Below are 25,256 nucleotides of genomic sequence, written 5' to 3'. Positions count from 1 at the left end.
CACAAAAATTATAAAAACTATATTTAAATATGTAATGCCATTTGGCAATCATAACTATTAAGAAACAAAATCGATTTTTTTTTATGCGAGTTACAATATGTGTTTTTTTAATTCAATTTAAAATAGAAAATGTCTTTTGGCATTCAAGAAACTTCTTTTTAAAAAAGAAGAAGATAAATTGTCAAATAAGATTCTCAAATATAAAATAGATAAAAATCAATGTTAAATATGCCAAGTGGCATTTTGCTTTTTTGGATTTGATTTTTCAATTTTTTTAGATTTTTTTTTTTTCTAGATTTTCTATTCTAGAAGTTAGAAAAGTGTATATAGGTAGTTTAGTATTAAAAAAAAATAAAAATAGATGCATCTTATATTTTTGAATTATAATTAGGATGTTTTTATATATATTTTTAATATTTTTCTATAAGAAATGTCATTATACTTAGTTAAAAAAGAAAATATAACAATATAGAAACAATTTAGTCTTCTAATGATAACTATTTCTTGCTTTTTATTATTAATCATAGTTAATGAGTTCTTTGAAAGTAATAGGAATACCATGAATGATACATCCTAGAGAAAAATAATTCAATATGAAATATACAAAAGGATCATCAAATTTTTGAATTTAATATTAAACTATAATCTATTGTGTATATGTATTTTTAATTCTTTTTCAAATATAATTGTGTTGTACTTTTTGACTTAATATCTCAAATCACAACTTCTCCCTTAATTGAGACTTAAACTCTAACAATAAATGTTCATGTTTCAAATCACAATATTACCTTAAATAAATTGAAAGTTACCCAATAAAATTGAGACTTGGCACTAATACTAAATTTAAGTTGAAATCTAAATTTAAATATAACTCCACTTGTAATCTTAATAATCCTAATAAAATATTAATCATTATTTATCTAATATATTAGATATTATAATTCATGTTTAATTAACTTTGACAGAGAGAGAAAGAGAAGGTACACAAGGGTGAGCTGAGAGAGTGAGAGAGAGAGAGAGAGATTATGTTTTTAATAGAGAGTGAGGATAGAGGGAGAATTGGGTAGAGGAATAGAGAGAAAAACCCTTATAATGTTTCTCATAGAATAGGGAGTAGAGGGAAATATGGGTAGAAGAGAGAGAGAGAGAGAGAGAGAGAGAGAGAGAGAGAGAGAGAGAGAGAGAGAGAAAGGGGGAGGGAGGGACGGGTGCACATCTAGAGAGAGACAAGGGACCCTATTATGTTTTCAATAGAGAGATCTTAGTGATATGGTTAGAGAGCGATACGGTGGTGAAATAAGGGGGGGGGGGGGGGGGGGAGAGAGAGAGAGAGAGAGTAGGGAAGGGGTAAAATAGAGAGCGAGAGAAAGGGAGATAGACATTAGACAACATATATATAGAGAGAGGGATAATAGTAAAATAAAGGGGAAGTTTATTAGAGGGAATAACGAGAGAGAGAGAGAGAGAGAGAGGCATATCTAGAGAGAGACAAGGCACCCTATTATGTTTTCAATAGAGAGAGAGAGCTTAGAGATAAGGTTAGAGGGAGTGCTCGTGATGGTGAAATAAGGGGGGGGGGGAGAGAGAGAGGGGGGGTGGGGAGCGGGGGGAAGAGGTTGGGGATGGAGGGAGGGACTGAGAGAGAGTGGGGAAGGGACAAAAGAGAGAGGGATAGAAAGGGATATAGATATTAGACAACATATCTAGAGAAAGAGCAAGATAATAGCAAAATAATGGGGGAGAGTGTGAGAGGTTTATTAGAGGGCATAACTAGAGTGAGAGAGAGAGGGGGGGGGGGGCTGATTAGGGGTCATATATAGAGAGGCAAGGGAAGGGGTAGGGGAGGGGGGAGATATTGAGAGAGAGTGGCAAAGGGGTAAAAGAAAGAGGGAGAAAGAGGGAGATAGATATTAGACAACATATCTAGAGAGAGAGGGACAATAGTGAAATAATGGGGGAGAGTGAGAGAGGTTTATTACAAGGCATAATGAGAGAGAGAGATTAAGGGGCATTTCTAGAGAGTGACAAGGCACCCTATTATGTTTTCAATAGAGATAGAGCTTAGAGATAGGGTTAGAGAGAGCGATCATGATGGTGAAATAAGGGGGACAGAGAGAGAGAGAGAGAGAGAGAGAGAGAGAGGGAGATAATAGCGAAATAATGGGGGAGAGTGAGAGAGGTTTATTAGAGGGCATGACGAGAGAGAGGGGGGGATGGTCAGGGGTCATATATAGATAGGCGAGGGAAGGGGTAGGGGAGGGAGGGAGTGATTGAGAGAGAGTTGGGAAGGGGTAAAAAAGAGAGGGAGAAAAAGGGAGATAGGTATTAGACAACATATCTAGAGAGAGAGGGATAATACTGAAATAATGGGGTAGAGAGAGGTTTATTAGAGGGCATAACTAGAGAAAGAGAGGCATATCTAGAGAGACACAAGGGACCTTATTATGTTTTCAATAGCGAGAGCTTAGAGATAGGTTTAGAAAGAGCGATATGATGGTGAAATGAGAGAGAGAGAGAGAGAGAGAGAGAGAGAGAGAGAGAGAGAGGGGAGGGAGGGGTAGGGCAGGGAGAGGGAGATTCAGAGAGAGTGGGGCAGGGGTAAAAGAGATGGAGAGAAAGGGAGGTAGATATTAGAAAACATATTTAGAGAGAGAGGGATAATAGTGAAATTATAGGGGAGGGTAAGAGGTTTATTAGAGGGCATAATGAGAGAGAAAGAGAGAGAGAGAGAGAGAGAGAGAGAGAGAGAGAGAGAAGAGGGGGTGATTAGGGGTCATACATAGAGAGGCGAGGGAAGGGGTAAGGGAGGGAGGGAGAAAAAGGGAGATAGATATTAGACAATATATCTAGAGAGGGATAATAGTGAAATAATGGGGGAGAGAGAGGTTTATTAGAGGGCATATCTAGAGAGAGACAAGGGACCCTATTATGTTTTCAATAATGAATGAGCTTAGAGATAGGGTTAGATATAGCGATACGATGGTGAAATAAGGGGGGGGAGAGAGAGAGAGAGAGAGAGAGAGAGAGAGAGAGTCATAGTATGTTTTTAATAGATAGAGGAAGACTTGGATAGGGGGTAGCGAGAGAGAACGTGATTAGGGGGCATATCTAGAAAGAGAGATGAGGGATCCTAATATATTTTTAATAGAAAGAGAACTTAGGGATAGGGGTAGAAAAAGGGTTATTAGGGTTATATGTATAAAGGGAGGTAATGGATAAAAAGGGATAAAAGAGATGGAGAGAGAGATTAGGGGGCATATATATATATACAGAGAGAGAGAGAGAGAGAGAGAGAGAGAGAGAGAGAGAGAGAGAGAGAGAGAGAGAGAGAGAGATTTTCAATAATATTAGAGGTAGGGGGTAGAGAGGGATAGAGAGGGATAGGATGGCGAGATGAAGGAGGTTTGAACGGGAGAGCGGGTGATATATCTAGAGAGAGTATAAAGGGGTGTGTGCGCGCGCGCGCGCGTGTGTGTGTGTGTGTGAGAGAGAGAGAGAGAGAGAGAGAGAGAGAGAGAGAGATTCATTTTATTTTATTTTATTTTTATAGAGAGGGAGACTAGCAGTAGGGGATAGACAAATAGAGAGAGAGGGGGGTATATTTATATGGTATATTATAATTATAACCCTAGCCTAAATAACATTTAATTATAATTATTAAAAAAAAAAGTAGTTGTCACTTTTCTATTAATAATATAATAATTCATATGATGGATAGGCTAATATTAATATAATCTAAGTATATACTTAGATTAAAGTTTTTCAAAAATGTTTTCCATGGTGCACGACGACTACTACTAGCTTATATATACTTATATATAATATTTTGAGAGTCATCCTTCTCGAGGCACCTATTTTAATTCAAATCCTAACCCACACAAAAAAAATCAGAGGATTTAAATTAAAATAGGTGCCTTGAGAAGGATGACTAAGGCACCTATTTTAATTCAAATCCTAACCCACACAAAAAAAGTCAGAGGATTTAAATTAAAATAGGTGCCTCGAGAAGGATGACTCTTGGCATATTATATATATAAGTATATATAAGCTAGTATAACATCTCCCCCATTATATTAAAAGTGTATATATGATAGTGACAAATGTATTTGGAATTTTATATATATATATATATATATATATATATATATATAATATGTTTCTATAATATTTTATATATATATATATATATATATATAAAATAGGTTTCTATAAATGAGTCTAGTATGGACAACTAAGATCATAGTTATATATATGGATATTTAGAGGTATATCAATTGGTTATGTCTACATTTATATTCGTAATGCATAAGTAATAACATACTATCCAGTCTCTAATCTCTTGCAATAGCCTGAGAAATGAGAGTTGGTGTTTTGAATGGAGAGGTAGAGTAAATCTAGAGAATGCACTGGTGTCAAGCGTCCTACAACAAGAAAATCCATGCTCTCCCTAGGGTTGAGTCTAGGAGAAAGTAAGGTATCGAGGCTTAAACATGTTAATCACTAAACATACCATGTACTTGGATGCTTATTTAGAAGCATTATATCTAACATATATTTGTGATATTAAAATAGTAATATGTACTAAGTAAATTCTTTAATCACTCATTAACACAACCAAGGGGATAGGGAGTTTGCATAGAGGAAGGAGTAATTCATTCACATTGAGGCAAATATTCTCAAAACAAGCTTTGTTCATGACGGAGCTTCAAGTAGACTATTTTCTTACTCAAGCAACATTAATTCTACCATCCATGTTAGGGAAGTGGTTTGGGGAGGATTAAAGAATTAAAGCTTGAGTATATATTGTTTCCAACTATGATGAAATGTGATAATTATTGAGAATTGACATTCTCCTAACTTGAAAGACTACAAATTACCATCCCTAAGTATGATTCAAACCCTAAAAACAAAATTTTAGAACAAATTAAGAGCGAGCCTATTAGGAGTCTTCACTTTGAATGTGGCATTAAACTCTTTTGAGAACATTTTGAGAACTCATTAACACAACCAAGGGGATAGGGAGTTTGCATAGAGGAAGGAGTAATTCATTCACATTGAGGCAAATATTCTCAAAACAAGCTTTGTTCATGAGGGAGCTTCAAGTAGACTATTTTCATACTCAACCAACATTAATTCTACCATCTGTGTTAGTGAAGTGGTTTGGGGAGGATTAAAGAATTAAAGCTTGAGTATGTATTGTTTCCAACTATGATGAAATGTGATAATTATTGAGAACTGACATTCTCCTAGCTTGAAAGACTACAAATTATCATCCCTAAGTATGATTCAAACCCTAAAAGCAGAATTTTAGAACAAATTAAGAGCGATCCTATTAGGGGTCTTCACTTTGAATGTGTCATTAAACTCTGTTGAGAACATTTTGAGAACACCATATTCTTCAGATTATCCATTGTCTTATGTTGTTACTAAAAGAACCCTTGTTCTGAAAACTATTTTTGCCTTGTCCAATTTGCACGATTTTTTGATTATAGCAATTCAGACGATTCTTCTTTTCAACCAAAGCAAAACAAGCTATATGTAATTAATTTTGGGTAGTTCCTCTGTTTGCTTGCTTGTTTTGGTACTAGAAAATGAGCACTGAAATGACCCAATCCCCTTAATTTGTAACTCTGCATTCACTAGTTGTAGTTTACTGTTAGTGGTTCAATGTTCAGTTTCCTTACCACTGAGTTTTGATCACGCAAATGCCACAGGTTTGTGTTTCCTTTTTTTTTCCTGATATTACTGTAGTTGTAATATTGTTGTATGTAGAAGTTTTAGTTCGCGGTTTCTTGCAGAATGACTTAGAGTACAATAAGATAATTATAAATAAAGATATTCAAACAACTAACCAACTGCAAATATTATTCAATCATCAAATACATAGTCTGAATTACTTCGTTCATCACATAAGAACATCATATGAACAAGTGAAAAATGTGTCTTCTTATCAAGTGAAACTAACCTATATTAAACATGACCTTCAAGTAAATAGTCAAAACTTAGACGGTTTTGTCTGGTTTTGCCAACCACACAATCTAATATCCATGGCTCACCAAAGAATTCGTTTCATGACAATCAACACTATAGTCCTTGTTCTATTAATACAATGAACTCCAATAAAGATGCCTGATGAAAGATATGCCTAGTGAAAATTTATTCATTGGTGTCAATAATACTCAGATTAATGTTACAGCAACCCAATTAGCGGACCGTAAAAAGAATGTCTCCTCCAAGCTGCTGCTGTGTCGTCCAATCTGCTCTGTCGTTCAAAAGAATCACACACACTAACTGATGACTTGTAACCCACAAACACCCAAGTCACTACAAAAGATAACATCATATGATGTCCTTTCTTAATGCAGCATGGAATACCCGCTCCTTCCCTCTTCTTTGATGTGATACGATTCAGGTCAACACTCAGATTGTTTCTTTGCTGTGTTCCCCGGGGACGTGTACCCGGCCTAAAACCCCCCGTTTCGAGGACGGGGACGTCCTGGGGACGGGGGGACGGGTATGGGACGTCCCCCAGCCGTCCCCAAATTCCCTTTTTTTGCAGGGGACGTCCCCGAAACTTGGGGACGTGGGGGGGACAAAAGGGGGACGGCCGTACGGAAAGGGGACGTCTAACCGTCCCTCGACCGTATCGGGTACGGTCAGCCGTCCCCCTTTTTTGCAAGCTCAAAACATAAAAAAAACATTTGTTGTGTCTTTTTTGGTCGGCTAGTGGGCCCCACTCCTCCAAAAACCCTAAAATGTATATAACTCAACACATTTAAATTGTTTTAACTATTCTTTGGTTTTCATTTTATGTTGCAGCCGGCTGAAGTTTTCATTTTGCAAGTAGAGGAGGTAATAGTTTTGCTTCCAAGAGCTTGACCAAGGGTTTGATCTTCTATTTTGTCCACCAAGTATAAAACTCATTGTGCTTTCATCTATCATTTTTTTAATAAATTTGTAGTTTGCAAAGTCTGATTTTTTTAAATTTTTTCATTGTTTCAGCTCATATATCTATTCAATTGCATATTTAAACACAATGAGCAGCAGTGGGAGTACAAGTAGTAGTAGTGAAGAAGAAAATGTAGAGGTTGATGTTGTTAGTAGTGACACTAGGCAAAAACCCAATCCTAAAGCTGATTTGTTTAAATGCCCTTTCAACATTATGAAGAATTTTGCATAGGGTCCTTTCAATAGGAAAAAACCTCTTCTCCAATATGTCACACCTAGGCCAAAAGATAAAAAGAATTCGGGAGGGACTAGGGTGTGGGATTGTCATGTTTGTCTTGATGATTTTAGGGGCAGCTATACAAGAGTGAAGTCACATTTTTTAGGTGTTACATGCCAAGGAGTCAAAGCTTGTCCTAACCTAACCGATGAACAAAAATTAGAATGTCAAAGATTGCACTTAGAGGCTGAAATGGAGGGGCAAAATTTGACAGTGACATCACCATCCATTCCCTCACAATCATCTAGGCATATTTCATCCGCCATTGGTACTAGTGGCAGCCCTAGTGGATCTAGAGGGACGAGAAAGATAAGTAGTAGTGAGAAGGGCTCGGTGGAAAGTATGTTTAATGCACAGGCAAAGGAGAAGTGTGAGGCATCCATTGGTAGATTCTTTGTTGCTAATGGTATCCCATATAATGCAGCCCGTTCCACTTATTATAAACAAATGGTGAAAGATATTATGAGCATGAATTCCTCATTTGTGCCCCCCGGTGAGCATAAGCTACTAATCACTATCCTAGATGAAGAGTACTCAAAGGTTGCTTTATTATTTGAGGATATGAGACGCACTTGGGTTAGGACAGGCTGCTCTATTGTGATGGATGGGTGGACCGATGTTAGACATCGGCCACTCATCAATATCATTGTCACATCCCCTGCTGGCTCTTATTTTTTGAGAGCCATAGATTGCTCAAGAAAGAAGAAGGATGCAGATTTTCAGTTCACCATTTTGTGAGATGCCATAGAGGAGAATGGGCCATCTAATGTTGTACAGGTTATCACAGATTTTGCACCTGTGTGCAAATCAACAGGTTTGATGATAGAGGGTACTTATAGGCACATATTTTGGACCCCTTGTTGTGTTCATTCCTTGAACAATGCATTGAAGGACATAGGGAAGATTGAATGGGTGAAGCAAGCGGTGCTAGAAGCTAGAGAAGTGCAAATGTTTATTTGCAACCACCACACTTCACTTGCTCTATTCAGGTCCTTCTCTAAGGAGTTCCTCAAACCAGCCGAGACAAGGTATGTCAATTATAATTATAGTTTACTTTTAGTTTGTTTTAACTTTAAGTTATTTAAAAAAATTATTTATAAGTTTACTTACATGTGATGCTTTTTGTTTTAAATTTTAATCATTAATGTTTAAGTTTAAATTTTAAATTTTTAATTGTTGCTATAGGTATTGCACATATTTCATCTTGATGGAGAGGATGATTGAGGTGTATGAGGCCCTTCAATTGATGGTGGTGAATCCAGAGTGGAGACGATGGTCTCATTCTAAGTCCACTGAAAGAAAAACGGTGAGGCAAAGGAGCCTTGATGAGAGTTGGTGGTCCACAATGAAGTAAGTTGTTGGTTTTTAAATTTACTATTAGTCTTTTGCTTGCTGATTTTCCTACTAATAATCTTAAAATTCTTAAAATTCTAATTCTGATTTTTTTTGTTGTTGGCATTTTGATCTTGCAGATACATTTGCTCTATCATAGCACCCATTGTTGATGTCATTAGATACGCTGATACTGATGCTCCTAGTTTAGGAGAGATCTATGAGACTATTGACAGCATGTTGGGTAAGATGAAGAGAATTGTTGCGGCAAAGGATCCTACATTGGGCTTTTATGAGGAGCATATTAGGCCTATCGTGACGCGGAGGTGGAACATAATGAATACCCCGCTTCATATGGCAGCATTTGCTCTAAATCCCAAATGGTATGCACAGTTGGGTGGAAGGGGCCTCCCATGTGATGATCCTGAGGTTTTGGATGGCTTCACAAAAGCAATTGATAAGATGTATTCAGCTCAAGATGCCTCTACTCTTCGTGCATAGTTCCTTGACTTCACCAACCTTCGTGGCCCAAACTTGGGTAAGCCACAAGCAAGGTTGGATAGAGTTGTTTTGGCACAGAGGGATCCTATTGGATGGTGGACTTGGCATAAGAGAGATACACCTGAGTTAAAGATACTTGTCGGTCGCCTCCTTTCACAGGTTGCTAGTTCTTCAGCTGCAGAGAGGAACTGGTCCACATATTCATATATCCACTCTATCAAGAGGAATAGACTTACCTCTAAAAGAGCGGAGAAGCTAGTGACAGTGCATCATGCTCTTCGACTTGCCGATCGCCAGACTCCAGAGTATAGGCAGACACCAGCTTTGCGATGGGATGTTGAGACTGAGGATGTGGCCCAGATAGATGAGGATGACATAGCACCAAGACTGGTTGGGGTTCCATTAGATGAGACTACGCTTCCTGTGGAGGATGACAGTGAGGAGGATTTTGATTTTGATGCCATGGATTAGTAGAGGCAGAATAGGAGTAGCAGTCTGCTTCATTTTCTATGTTTTGCTTTTTATGTTGAACATGAACATGATTATGATACATTGATTATATGATACTTATTACTTTATGGTAGCCTATAGCTTTGGGCATATTTTGATTTTGATTTTCAGATTTATGATTTATCATGCTTATCATTATGAGTCTTATGATATTGACAATCGTTAATAACTTGATGTTCATTGTTCAGTGTTCTTTGATATTGTATTGATAAGCATTTTGAGAATTGGATACTAAAATACTAAATAGTAAAATACTAAAATCGGATATTATTTCATAGATGGCATTCAAATGTTGTATGTTATGGTTCTATAATGTTTAAATGACATGCTTTGTGCTTAGTTTCATATGAATGACATGTATATTTACAAATTTCAATGTATAAACTATATTTTAAAATTTTCCTATATATATAGCCGTCCCCGTTCCCCCCCCGTCCCCAAAATTGCCAAAAAAATTTGCCGTCCCGGAAACCCGTCCCGCCGTCCCCCGCCGTCCTCGTACCGGAAACTTGGGGGAACATAGCTTCTTTGTTTGTTTAACAAAGGCTAGCCCGACCATTGCTCCACCTCTAGTTCTCAGAAAAATTCTTAGCTTTTGAGTTTTTAGTATTTAAACTTTAATCAATCTCTTGTCTCCAATTCAAATTCATTAGGAGAAGGGACAAAATGTTGTGCTATTAAAAACAGATTCCCACTGAGAGGTTGTTTCCAGTAGTAGTTATGAAAAAATTGTGTGTGTACTCTGCAAAATTCTTTGTCAATAACCACCAAGAATCACCGCAAAACGACACCAGCTAGTCCGAATTAGGCAACTGTAGAAAATTTTAATGCAGGTCTTCTTCCCACATTGAGTCAATTACGATGGTTTCCCTACAAATCACTATATTATTCATAACGAGAGCTATATATTCCTCTATTTCACAAGATCTCATGAACTCTATATAACATGTTCCCTATTTAGCTAACACATCTATGCAAACTTCTTCCCTGTTTAAATCCAATCAAAGTTCAAACGACAATATCAGTATTTACGTGCCCATGTCGGCTGATGATTTCAAGACGATTCCCTCTCACAAATTTACGAATACTGCAATTATGTCTTTAAAGCCTAGGAACTTCTCTAATTTTAGACACAATAATTCCTTCCCCAAGCTTTGAAAAAAATCTAGATGTTATATCAGATAGCCGCTGAACTATTAAAAAGTGCACAACTTAGCCCAAGCTCTCGAGTATGAATTGGACCCTGCACTTTTGAAACACCAAAGAATGAATCGATTATTTATTTATTTCCCTAGCCAGAAACTATAGTTGCTGACATTTATTTTTGCACCTTAAAGAAAAATGGTCCTTCAATAATCCATGAACTTCTTGCTGCATCCGTCTACCCAACCTAGGCATGAATTCATTCGTCACCTATCTTGGTCTCTATTAGGACATGCTTGGCTAGCTTCAAATTCCAAGAAATGCACACAGACACCACCCAGGAGGAGTTGTCCACTCAGAATCTCACACAAACTAATTAACATGATAAATGGCTTTTCAGCCTCTTACAGAGACCAATGTTAACGATTGGCGTCAACACCAGCTAATTGGATGGAAGCAGTTGTGATTTAAACACCCATATTTGGATAGAACATAGATTATTTTTGTAACCAAGAGGCACATGGTAGAAGCATTATTTTCTTCAAGTATAGCCTTTAATGCAGTAATGACAAGTGTTGGAATCACTCCCCAAAAGAAAACTATATCCTCCAAACGCTCTTAGTCTTTATTGTAACAATTGTTCTCAATTCAGTTGGGTTTTGTAATAAGGAAATCTTCCAACAGCTATGTGCATTTCTTCTTTCCAAAACAAACCCACGATACCTATTTTATTTCATTGCTAAAAATTATTCCTCTACAAAATTTTCATATTCACATGTATTTCAGCATAACTTGTTCTTGAATTCAATATTAAAAATGTTTTCTTCAATGTTGACCCTTGTAATAAAATTTTTTGTAATTTTTTTCTGGATAAACTTCACAGGATGGAAAGACTTTTAGCTCTGGTACCACTGTAGTATTCCACCTAGGATATTAAGCCAAATACCTCACCAAATAACTTTCAGAATTATAACAGATAAATTCATGCAAAATCTTCAGATTTAACCAGTGACTTATCAGTGAATAACAGTCTTAAATTTGTATTCCATTTACTTTCAACATTATAAGTAAGAATACCAACTACAATATGTTTTCCAAAATGGATATCACAAGCAAAATCTCTCAATAAATAACATTCAGCTCCAAGTGTAAACACAAAAATGACAGATTAAGCGCATGTGAGACACTTGGCTTGACGTCTCCACAGAGAATGGGTTTGCATCCATTGTCTACGGCTAGAGGGTTTTCATCATCAAAGTTGGTTGAAGCTGAGCTGAACCCAAATCAATATCCAGGCATAGCCCAAATAAAATCAGTTCTCATTCTTGTAAAGCCAATGCCATGACTCTTCAGCTTCCCCTACCCTGTCTCCTTGTCTTCTTGTTATTTTATCTCTTATTAACTCACTTTTTTATATTAAATTTACCCTTTTGAAATCTATATTAAGCTCTTACAAGCCAATTTTAATATTGATTATATAGTTTCTGGATTCGATTGTATAAAAGTTTTTTGCATCAACCTTTTGAGTCACACTTTGTGATCCATCATCAAGATGAGAAGAGAGTTGAAAGATCAAAAATGATCTATTGTTGTAGATTAGTTACATATAAAAGGTGGGGGGAGAGAATAGGTAGGTATGAGGAGGAAGAACTCAAGGAAGTCAAAGAAAACAAAAAGTCAACAATAAGCCTAAAAAGGAGGAAAAAATTAAATAAAATAATAACAAAGGAAACTAAAAACACTACCCAAAAATAACTAATAAATTCAAATAACCAAATAATACTATAAATAACCTAAGAAGCCGGATTTGTTCTATGCTGCCCAGATTCGGGTCTGGGTCCGAGTCTGCCTGGGTCCGCGTTTGCTATGGGTTTGGGCAAGGTCCTTATTTTGGACTGTGGGTTTGCCCAGGTCCTTGCTGGAGAAAACCCGGGTGAACCCACAACGAACCCACAGTGAACTTGAGAGGACCCGAGGCACTAGGGTCCAAAATGTGAAATAAAATAACTTTAAAGAGTGTATTTTTAAAATTTTCTTTTCTATGTAACTCTAAAAGGAACCTAATAAAAAACATTTCACTCATCTAATCTCTCATGTTGAGGATGATGATGATATAGCAGCATCTTGGACTAGTGGAACTAGTTTGGGTTCCAATGATGAGGATCTAGATATGGTTACAGCCGCGGATGTAGCCATTGATACCTCATTTTTTAATGATTCATTTGACCCTTGAAGGGCATTTGATACTATGATCATTGATAAACTACTAAACACTTGTCATCTATCATTATGTTTCAAACTTTATTATTTGATGAACTAGTCTATGTTTTGCAATTTAGTAATTTGATTTATGATTTTCTTTACAATCACGAAGATAGATTTATGAGCGAGTATTTAATGTTTATCATTGACATTTGGAATTGATCAATGATCAAGAAACAATTATTCATACTGTGAAATGCCTTTGTTTTGCAACTATGCATGTTTCTCTTGTATAACACACACATTCACGAACCCATCCACAAACCCAAATGGGATTTTTTTTTGCCGAAACCCGAACCTTGAACCCAAATTCGTCCCCATACTCAAATCGGAAACTTCGTAAATAACCTCATTCAAAAAGTGGGGGAGAATATGTATTTACACATACATAAAAATGCCAACAAAACTAAAAACAAAACTAAAAATAAATGGAAAGATGCCAAGGAAGCCCAGTGCCCTAAGACTATAAAAATAAATAAATTAAAATAGTAAAATAAAAAGAAAAAAGAAAATTAATGAAAAAAGCCACTACGAAATAATAGAGACCCACTATGCCTTACAAAAACCCAATTTAAATACACAAACATAAAATAATAAAAGACAACCAGATAAACACAATGCACACACACACACACACACACACACACACACACACATGCACAAATACACACACATATCTAAGTTAGTGATTCAGATGTAGATTTGGAAACGGATGTGGGAAGCAGATGTAGGAAGCGTGATTTGTTTTTGTGGAGGGATGCGGATGCGTTTGTATATATAAATATATATATAATATTGCTAAATATTATTATATATATAATATTGTTAAACATTATATATATAATTGTCTATGTGCTGGCTCACAAAATGCCCAACATTGCTCTCACAGGGCAATATATAATTGTCTATCTATTGGGAGTTTATTGAGTGCTAACTGCTGTTACAAATTGTCTACTAGATGGCCATACCAATCTGGGCAACGTTGGGAGTTTAGAGTCATCCAAGGTTGGAGTAGGACTTTACACATTCAAAGGCTTCCTTTGCTATAAACATACCTGTTGGAGGGTCGTACTGCCACAAATGGAGCTGCCTATTTTAGGGACTGCTACACAAGTTCCATATAAGTCTGAAATACTCATGAAGGGTGTCGTACAAGCTGATTGAGGCCCGTACGAGGCCTGTAGCTGAATTTTGGGCAGCGACTGAGTCTGGCACAGAGTTCTAGGTAGTGATTTGGTCTGTAGCTAAGTTCTGAACAACAATAATTGTCTATATATATATTACATAAGTTAGCACTCGATAAACGTATCTTGTCGGCATCCACATCACTTCCAAATGCATCCTGCATCCGTTCGCATCCGCCTCCACCTCTAGGCTCCAGAGGCCGCATCAATAACTAAGATATATATATTTCATGAATTTGACTTTCATGTTTCAAATGTCCCAAAAAGGGGACATTACATCAGAAATCAAAAATCAAATGATACACCTATCAATCCATGAGAAAATTATGTAGGGTTGCCTTAATTTTGTGATGTCGAAATTGGGGACAAAATGTGGTGACCTTTAATTCCAAGTGCAACTCTTCATATAGTTGCTATTTGCATTAAAATAAAACTCCCCTGACTGGCAAACTGTATCAAAGATGAAACTCCAAATTCTCTTTGCAATTTGATCACCAAATTAAAAACATTCATAATCTCAAGATGTGATTATTGCTGACACAATTTACTGGTAGAGAACAACCAATTCAAAGTGCAAATACTTAGAAGAATTCCCAGTTCTTCAAGTCTGAAAACTTCAAACCCTTGCTCAAGTTTCTTCACCCAAAATCATCAAAAGAAAGTGTCAATAGAATGATTTTCACATTGCTATGAATGCATTTATAACTTTCAAACCCGATAAGCCAGTAGCTTCTTGAATACTACTTTCATGTCTTGTAACATATTTTATTTTTGTTCACTTTCTTTTAATGTATTTGAAATATAATATATAATTTTTTTCCCATTTGGTGCACAACAAAATAACATAAAGTATATTTTAATAAACTCATATTTCCCTTATATGTACTTTATAATTTGACTTTATGATCATTAAATAACCTCTTTAATAAAAAAGTCAAATAACATTCAGTGATGTGCACTTTAATGTGTCAATTGGCCTCCCACTTAAATAATAATTGTAGTTTTTTTTTTTTAAAAAGAGGGGTAAATGCTTTGACTTGGAGCTATGAACTAGTGAGGCCACAAACAAGGGACCTCATCCCCATTAAATTCGAACCTTGATGGCAAGGATAACAACTCAACAACTTAACCATCACAACTTGCCACTATTGGCAAATAATAATTGTATGTTATAACTTCAACCATTAATTATTAATAAATGATTATTTGTTAATAATTAATACCTTGGGCTTGAGCCAATAACTCATTCCAATTTGTCACTTGATGAACTCTGCCAATACCAATTCCAAGTGCATTGCTAAAAGTAGCAACTTGAGTATAATTGACTTTAGTAAGTCCCCAAACTGAGTCAATTGAGGAATGAGTTAATCACTATGCATGCCATGACCCCAGACCCCAGGTGCCCTTGCCAAATATAGCAACTTTTCAACAATAACTTACTATAGATAATAAGTCTTTGAATAACTACTCTAGTTAACGATATTAAATCTCAACACTACTCCCAAGTTGTTCAAGTGTCTTGCTAAAAATAATAACTTAAGACTTTCCGGAAATAGTAACTTACATATATAGTATGCCAATTTGAATCGAATAAAGAGAAAACCTAAACATCCTTGACCTCTAGAGCAGAAAAATGGCCTCTGGTGCTGCCAATTGAGACCCTCTATCCATTTGATTAGCCCACAAGGGTCAAATGATAGACAATCCCACAATTCTAGTGCTCACAAAAATGGGGACATTACATCAGTCTCATTGTGACATCCTTCTCCCACTCTCTCCAACCTCTTCTCTTGTAAAATGATCAATTTTCTGCAAGATCAAGGTCCTGTTGGCCAATGCTAGTTTTATCATTGGTCTTTGCCTCTTCTATAGAGGTTCCTTGTTATGCACGTCGAACATCTTCCTCGGCTATGTTTCTTAGAATACCCTTTTCTTGTTCTCACTTGAAATTTTATGATGGAATTTCTCCTTCCTCAGTTTTGATTCTTGATGGCTGTCCGTATTTGTTTCCCTGTGACCCCTAATGTCCCATCAAGTTATAAGCCAGACACTCTTTATTCACCCTTAGTTTGTTGACTTGATGTCAATCTACCATTTTGTAAATTTCAAGACTAATCCTGATATTGAATCAAGGTCTAATATTTCTCTCCTGGACCAATCATATAGCTGGATAATTTTCTCTTTTTCTCATAACCAGGCTCGATCATGCTTTTATCTTCTTCTGCTTGGTCTAGCACCTAAGTGATATTTCATGCCCTGATCATGTTGAGGAATTATTTTTTCCCCAATCTTGTATTTATTTGCAACATTTACCCAAAAATCTTCAAGGTGCAACCTATTTGGTATTTCACCTAGCTACCACTTTGACATTCTTATAATGATCATAATATATTCTTGTTGGGTACAAAGCCAATTAAGAAAAGTGTAACTCTTCTACTGACTTTACAGCTACCTATATACATGGCCATATTTCATCTAACTCCCCTATGGTAATTGTGAATCCAAGTCCTAATTTCTTCTTCCTTTTCTGAATCTTCTCATTGGTAGTCAGTTGCCTAGTGACTTCCAACAATACCATCTTATTTGTGGGATAGTTTGGAAGTCTATATGGCTCGAAAGAAAACCCTTGCATCTCAATGTAGGAGAAAGTTGGGAACTAGCTGAACCACACTCTATATTTGTCTACCAACTTCATTGCCTTAACTAATAGTGGTCATGGGAACTATCTATAGTTGGATGGAGCAGAGTAGGAACTCTTCTTACCCAACGCAACTCACCTAGCACTGACTCCAAGCCAACCTCGCGGTGAGGAAGCCCAACTAGGTGTATGGAAATTGTAATGTTCCCATTTTTGCCAGCTTTGGAGTTTTAGGGATTAGCCTATTATTGTGATCCTTATAGGCTAATTATTGTGGATAGAGGGTCTTTTGAGGTAGTGGCTTGGCTTGGAAGGGTCTTGTCTTCTCCACAATTCAGTAAGCTATAGGTTGGTCTTCGTTTGGCTCAAATTGGACTTTGTTTGGGCTTAGTTTTGTGCACTTACTATTTGTGGTAAGTGGGTTGTTGATTGAGATGAACCCTTTCTATTTTTGGAAAGTGCATTTGGTCACATGGAGAAATAATAGGTATGACTCTTATTTCAAACGACATATTTAACTGATGAGTATTTTGGGAGTTATTATATTTTTAGTGGCCAAATTATTATTTAATTATTAAATAGCCTTAGATATTAAGTGTCAATGTCTAGAACCTTCCAGGGTTGTATAAAATTGCCTATTTAAGAAAGACCCGAACATTGTCTAGGACAGCTCTAAATGATAGTTCACAACTTGTCTTGCAAATTACTGTAATGAAGGTGCCCATGTGGGTTAACATTTTGTGCTTGTGAATTCTGTAATTACGCATTTGCGGCGCAAATAAGAAGTCCATATTTTGTTCTCGCATTTGCTGTTGTTTCTTTGTTTCTGTTATGAGTTTATGGTTTTAAGGGGAGCACCCTTCATCGGAAAGTTTTTTAAATTTTTTTTGTGTTTTGATATATATGTTCTTTTTTTTTGGAATTTTCTGGGATATAAATAATTCCAAATGCAAGAAAACTGAAATGGAATTTAACTATGAACATTCAACTTATTCATTTCATGTATGGCATATGCAATAAAGATCACACCTGTATGAAAGCTGGAAAGTAATTTCAGACACTAAACTTATTTAACTTTGTATATATAATGAACCTAGAAGGCTGAATTAAGGCATTGGAATCCACAATGAAATCTCTAGCTTTGTCGTGGACACTGCAAGGCTGGACGATGGCTCTTATCTATGCCGAAACGAGCCAAAACTCAAATGTAGGCCCTTGATAACAGTGCTTCCCAGTAATAAGGAAACGACAGTAGGTAATGGATATGGCAACCCAATATGGAAACATTGGCTTTTGTAGACAACAATGATGGCTTTAGGTAATTTGCATAACCTTGGAATGCAAAATGGAAACCTTGGAATGTAAGATAATAGACAGAAAAATGTATCAAAACGCCGACTAGATAGAACACACAATTCACCAGTTCAATGCTGGTTCAAAGTTGTAATGTTCCTGACGTCTTCACAGGAGGAAGAACCTGTAGGTGTAGGTCCAAGAAATACCCATGGGTGTAGGACCGTAGGTGTAGGTATAGGAAATCACCATAGGTGCTGGTACAAGAAATGAAGATTGAGATGCCTGAAACATATGCACACTATTAATTGGATGCCCAATATAAACAAGATCTTCACCAACAAAGATATTCATCAAGGCAAAGGAATGTATGCAAATTGTCACCGAACATGGAATGTATATTAGTAAACAAAGATGGCGCTCCAGATGTGCTAGATCTAAAGGAAAGTAATATAGAGAATTGGAATAGGGTGAGGGTTGAATCCCACCGAAACCAAACTAGCCAAGTAGGGAAGATCTTCCACTTCCGAAACGGCGAACAATATTGAACTCCTATAGGAACTCACAGTACAATAAAATAAACCAAAATTGCATACTAGCAACTTCCTACATGCCACACATAAATACCCCTTCACAGAAAACTCTTGAGGGTTTACAAAAGAATGTTGACATGGCAAACACCTATAGATTATTAATAAAAATTGGGCCCCTTTATTAATTAATTCAATTAATTAAATAAGTCCTTGTGATATGATTTAATTTTTAGAACCATTTAATTAATTAACACAATTAAAATGTTCTATTAAAAATTGGAGACATTACGAATCTTTGCCGCCCAAAGATTGCTTGCCCATAAGTAATTCATCATCAAATGGTTTGCCGACTGCAACTCCAGGATTCCAAACCAAGCACGGATAGATACATCTTCTCAAGTCTTCATGTTGCATCGTGTCACTTACACACTTCGATGTAGTGGGGAAAGTAAATATCCATCAAGCTTTCATTGCGCCACTCTGATACAACTATGGCCATGTCTAGAGTAATTAGGATCCCATTAAGACACCTCAATGATTAGATCCAAAGCCTTCATACTATCATGCTGATAAATTTCTTCAAGGATCTCATAGTAAATATCTATCAAGCTTTCATTGCGCCACTCTGATACAACTATGACCATATCTAGAGTAATTAGGATCCCATTAAGACACCTCGATGATTAGATCCAAAGCCTTCATAGTGTCATGCTAATAAATTTCTTCAGGGATCTCATAGCTTAGGTACAACTTGTAGTTTCCATGAGGATGCTTCTCACACGAAGAGGTGACAATCATTTATGCCTCGGGCCCAACCAAAGGGTAAACTCCATATTCAACCAACTGTAATGATTGCTCTTGCAAACAATCCTTGATTAAGTTCGCATCACTAGAAAGCCGAACAACTACCAGTAGAGCCTACTTATTCGAAGGGTCATTGGTACAACTCATATTTCCATCAGATTGATGGTCAGGTGTTGGTTCAATGATATTTGTGCAAGTGTCTTCTTCCAGAATCCTTTCCTTCATCTTGGACTCGGGTATCAAATAGATTGCCTTTATACTATATGATGTCATCGACTAGCTTGTATCAATCATCTTAAATGTCACTGTCCATTAGTTTGCATGCAAAAGTGTTCTTGGAGTATTTGACCAACATATGTGCCTTCCAATCAACCGGAAATTGAGATAGAGGCCATATGGCATCGTTGGGTGCCATAGTGTGATCCAAGTCCAAACTCTCAATTCTCCCAAAGGTTTGCAGAATCACCAGCTTTGATACTACTGTAATGTTCTCGACATCTTCACTGGAGGAAGAACCTATAGGTGTAGGTCTAAGAAATGCTCGTGGGTGTACGGTTGTAGGTGTAGGTACAGGAAATGACCATAGGTGTAGGTATAAGAAATGAAGATTGAGATGCTTGAAACAGATGCACACTATTAATTGGATGCCCAATATAAACAAGATAATCACCAAGGAAAAGGAATGTATGCAAATCTGTGTTCCGAGACTCTACTATTCTGAGGCAGAGGCGGCCTTTCTGAGGCAAATGGCCTTTAGAATCTAACTCGGCTGAGTCTTGGCAATGTCCAAATGTACTCACCGAGTCCAAGTTCTCTGCCAAGTCCCAAGCCTAGGATTGTCCCGAATTTTTAAAAAAAAAAAAAAAATTAATTTTTTTTTAACATTTTTTTTTTAAATTTAAAAAGATAGAGATTTTTGGAAGGTGTTTTTTTCAGTGTATATTAATTCTGAAAATGATGTTGTGGTATGTCAAGAATTTATCAAGGATTGAATCTTAAATCTTAAATCTTCAAATTTATGTCTGAAAATCTTGAATATTATAGGAATTTTAATGTTTAAAATTTAAATCTTCAAATGTCATTAACTGGGGTATAGCAAATTACATAGCTGAATAGCCCTGCATCTCAAAATGAAGGATAGTTACCCAAATTGAAGGCTCACTGCCAATATTGGTTACTATTTGGGTTTCATTAGTAAGAAGTCGCTTTCAGCATTGTAGAGTTCAGTAATGATGTACAGATATTTTCAAATTTACATATATTTGTGTTAGAATTTTATAATGATAGATATGAGTTTTTATTTTTTTAGACTTACGTGCTCATGAATGTTAGAAGTTTAAAAACTCTCTAGTGTTGTACATAAGGTTATAAACTTTCAAACTTACGTGTATATGCGTTGCTGGTTATGGCCTTGATCATTTTCTTGGCAAAAATTTGTAAACCAACTATAATTGTTATTAAAAGACTTTTACCATTAAAGGTTGTGTTTCACCAAGCAAATTGATAGACATACTTGAGAGCCCTGTTGTTGTCTACAATGCACACATAAGCTGTAACAAACATATTTCTCAATATTTGAGTCTTCCATGACTTATCTTAGGCGTATAAATAGGATGGCATAGGCTACTATGAACCTTAGTGTTCTACACTCTAGCTCATATTTTGATATATGTTTCCAACTTTTGATTCCATGGATTTCATATATTGTAGACATTTGACAATGACGCTATGCTTAACTTTATGTTATGTTATTCAGTTTTTTTCCTTCAGAAATTCACTGTTATACTTATGTGATCTATGCAAAATTGTGTATGTGTGTTAAGTAGCTTCTATTTATCTCAATTATCGTGTAATTGATGTTAATTGACTAAATGATGTATGAAAAAATCATTAAATCCTTAAAAATCTTTGAATTTAATGGGTTTTTCGATTTTTCGAGTCCTTGCCGAGTCCTGGCCAAGTCCGAGTCCGAGTCCGAGTTGGATTTTGACTTTTCGAGTCAGAGGCAAGTCTGAGTCCCGTAACTATGATGCAAATTGTCACCAAACATGGAACTTATATTAGCAGACAAAGATGGTGCTCCAGACGTGTCAGATCCGAAGCAAAGTAATACAAAGAATAGGAATAGGGTGAGGGTTGAATCCCACCGAAATTCAAATAGCCAAGTAGGGAATATCTTCCACTTCCAAAATGGTGAAAAATACCGAACTCCAACAGGAATTTATAGTACAATAAAATAATCCAAAATTGCATACTAACAACTTCCTACATGTTGTACATTAATACCCCTTAAAAGAAAACTCGAGAGGGTTTATAAAAGAATGCCAACACGACAAACACCTATGGATAATTAATAAAAATTGTGCCCCTTAATTAATTAAATAAGTCCTTGTGATATTATTTAATTTTTAGGACCATTTAATCTAATTAACCTAATTAAAATATTTTATTAAAAATTGGGGACATCACAGAAGTGCTCAAACACCAAACAAGAATTCTCAATTCTTGCAGGATGACTCTTCTTGAAACCTTTGCAATTTCCTCACCACAACAAATTCATAAATAAGCATGGAAAGAATGAATTGATTTTGGCCTTGAGAATGCTTGTATAAGATCAATCCATGTAGCTTCATCTTATATACCAACTACTAGTGTCTTATTGATTACACTTTGCACTTAAAATATGACTTTGTATTTGGTTGCACAATTGAATTTGAAAGTAATTAAAAGCAAGGTAACACAAGTCGGAATCGGCAAGGCCGAATCGAATTGTGAATCGGCCACAAATCGGAAAATTAAAAAAACCCTTGAAATTTAGTGAGTTATTTCATAAACCCTTTATCGCTGATTCAATTCACTGATTCACAAAAAATCGTTTGGCTTGAATCGAATCACCGAATCGCATGAATCGCGTGAATCACCATGATTCTTGGAACTATGATTAAAAGTAATGCTCATGGGTGCCATAATGCACTTTATTATAAAGTCTCTCAAGTTAGGCTTGTAGTGTTATTTAATTAATTTATTTAAATAACATTAGTTATTATAATAATTCATAATATCTCATAATTTACCAAGTGATTCACACAAATGCCAAAGCAACACTGATAAGGTATCACGCTCAAGTGCCATGCCAAAAATGGGAACTTGCCAATACTAACTTACTATAAATAGTAAGCCAACCAACAGAGACCCTCAAATCAAGTTGTTAGCTCACGAGGATCGCAATAATGAGCTAACACTACCACAATCTTGACGCCTACTATAAAGGGAACATCACAACTACAATCTTGCTTCTAACTATCTAGCTAGCGAAGTATGTAGGAGCATGATCCTTGTAGCTGAACATTCTTTAAATTCATTCATGTCAAGGCCACCCAAATTTGTCACCATCATATTCCCACATTGGCAAGATCTTGCGCACTAGATAAACCCTCTCTATGCATTCTTGACCAATGTTGGTCTAGACAACCTTAATCCTTTGGGCTTTGTCATTCCTCTTCCTTTAAAACAAAATAAAAAATATAAGACTGTGCAAGGAATACAAAGTAGATTAAATTTCTTCACTCGGAGAGAAAATTCTGATTTTGGAGAATAAAAATTTGAAATTTTTACTATAGAGCTTTTAACTCTAGAAATAAATTTTCTCTCTACATAAATTTATGCCTCTTCTTTGGTTTCTCCAACTTACTGCAAAATTACTTCACTTCAAAAGAAAATTTGGTTCAAATCTTTAGGGGATATTGAAGTGGTATCAAAGCAAGTGATCTTAATAGCTTATCAGGTTGATGAGGTACAACTTCAAAATCTATTAGCCAAGGAGATATTGTTCATTGAATAGAATGGGCGATACACATGCAGATATGACGACCATCTTGAGAAATTTGGCAAGAGGAAAAGGGGAGATTTATGAGACTCTCAATCGCTTGATAGACTTTAGAACAAATTGAGCTAATGGAGAGCACAATGATCATGGTGACAATTCAATTAATGGGGGGTCACACACACATTGGTCCAATACAAGGCTGATGATGCTGATCTTCCCTCAGAGGATTGAGTAGCAAGAGTCAACCTCACTCAAGGGTTGATTTGAAGGATCAATTTAGGCAGGATTTTCTAGATGGAGGGTTTGAGCCAAACATGTCTCGCAAAGACTATACTGAGCTGAGGATGAGGTATCTACCAAGGGTAATGTCCATGGACACTACAATAATAATTTGAGTTGGAAGATTTGTAAGCTAAGCTTTCCTTTTTTTGATGGATCTAGAAAATCAACACTTTTGGAAGTTTGGGCTCCTAGCCTAACAAGTGGAAACCCTAAGGAGGATGAAGACCTGTTCCCAAGCTCACTTCGGCAGCACAAGGATATGGACAAACAAGGATCAGTTATTGCATCTGCTTTTGGAGAACACACAAGTTTTCATGGCATCCACAAGTATGAAGAAAAGGCTTTCACAGTGTGTGGCCCAATCAGCATTGATTGATCAACCGGGTGGATGAATGTTATCAATGATCTCCGGCATGAATTGACTTCTACATCTTAGTGGGTTGAATAGATGATGTTGATATATATTGGAGCAATTCAAACAATTGGTCATGTATTGAATTCGATTTCCCTTGTTTCTTACACATGCTTACATTGGAAAGAAAAATACTTGTTGAGACCATATGACACATATTGACTTAGAGAGCTAGTTATAGAAACTAGAATCTTCCTAACAATAAGATCCTACAATTTGATAATGTTTGGTTTGTCACGAGTGCTTTACCAAGGAGTTGAATGGAGGCAATGAACATAAAGGAGATGCAGGTTTGGTTCGGTTCAAGGACAACTAAGGCATCTTGAAGAACATGTGATTTTCATCTCCTTAGGCCAGGACTTATTGGAGATGCAACAAGGGACAACAAAGACATTTGAAGCGAGTGTGACTTTGTTTTTTTGAATTTAACCGGTGGTCCCTTGTCATCACATGAGTATTGCATTGAGGATAACCAAGATTGGGTTGATAAACATATTGTGGGAGTTGGAAATGCTTGATGGAGATTTGCACAATTTTGGGGGACACTTTCAGCCTATATCTAATAGAGTTAAGGAGGTAGCACTTATAGTCATGCTGCAGCATAGAGACTTCAACAAATAATTATATTGGCATCCACATTTGGTTTGGGATTTGAGAGCTCTTCGGCAGAAAATTAGTTTTGATGTCAGGTTGCTTGAGGGCGAGCAATATTTGGGCCGAGAGGGTTTGATATCCCCAAATATTTATAAAGTGACTTAATTAAGCTAATTAATAAAGTTTTTCCCAAATTAAGTTAATGTCATAAGGATGACTTTCATTAATTAATTAAATTATAAGTTAAAGTGAAATAAAATAAAGTTTATCAATTGAAACCATAGTCGGCCTATTATAATCCTCCTGATGTTTCTTGGAGGCCTTTAGAAGGGGATTTTCTGGGCATTGCAAATCATCATGGAATGCATTTGATTTGTTCTTTTAAAGTTGAAGCTTGGAAAAACTGAAGGTGGTTTGTAGTTTCGGTGATCAGACTATCCATGCTAGCCTTCTGGAATAGAGAATTTTGTGAAGACTTCGTCCAAAGGAAAATTTGCAATAACAGTCATTTGGAAGATATTTATATCATACTTGATTTGAGGAAATAAGTTTATTTTACTCTAGAAACTCTTGCCACTTGGTTGCCGTTATTCAATAATATCTGCCGATATTACTATGATGTGCAGACTCAATGAGTCGCAGGTTATTTGATATGAATAGCAGCTTATAAAGATTTGGATTCATTGAAATAATATTTAATTGGTTTTGGAAGTAATA

At 36.2% G+C, this 25,256-nt stretch overlaps 1 protein-coding gene and 1 long non-coding RNA gene across 2 annotated transcripts in view; both read left to right on the top strand.

Annotated features, from left to right (window-relative positions):
- The window catches only part of MKK3 (mitogen-activated protein kinase kinase 3), a 137,927-nt gene that overhangs the window by 78,504 nt on the left and 34,167 nt on the right, over nucleotides 1-25,256 (top strand). The window lies entirely within an intron of this gene.
- On the top strand, nucleotides 6,471-8,558 carry LOC149543062 (uncharacterized). Its single transcript, XR_016355210.1, has 3 exons — nucleotides 6,471-6,911; nucleotides 7,003-8,253; nucleotides 8,411-8,558. It is a non-coding gene; the product is annotated as an uncharacterized LOC149543062 (long non-coding RNA).

Source organism: Cupressus sempervirens, chromosome 8 (genome assembly GCF_028749045.1).
Source record: "Cupressus sempervirens isolate cs-2001-9-10 chromosome 8, ASM2874904v1, whole genome shotgun sequence".
In the NCBI taxonomy this organism is placed as follows: Eukaryota; Viridiplantae; Streptophyta; class Pinopsida; order Cupressales; family Cupressaceae; genus Cupressus; species Cupressus sempervirens.
This window is presented reverse-complemented; position numbering and strand designations above follow the sequence as displayed.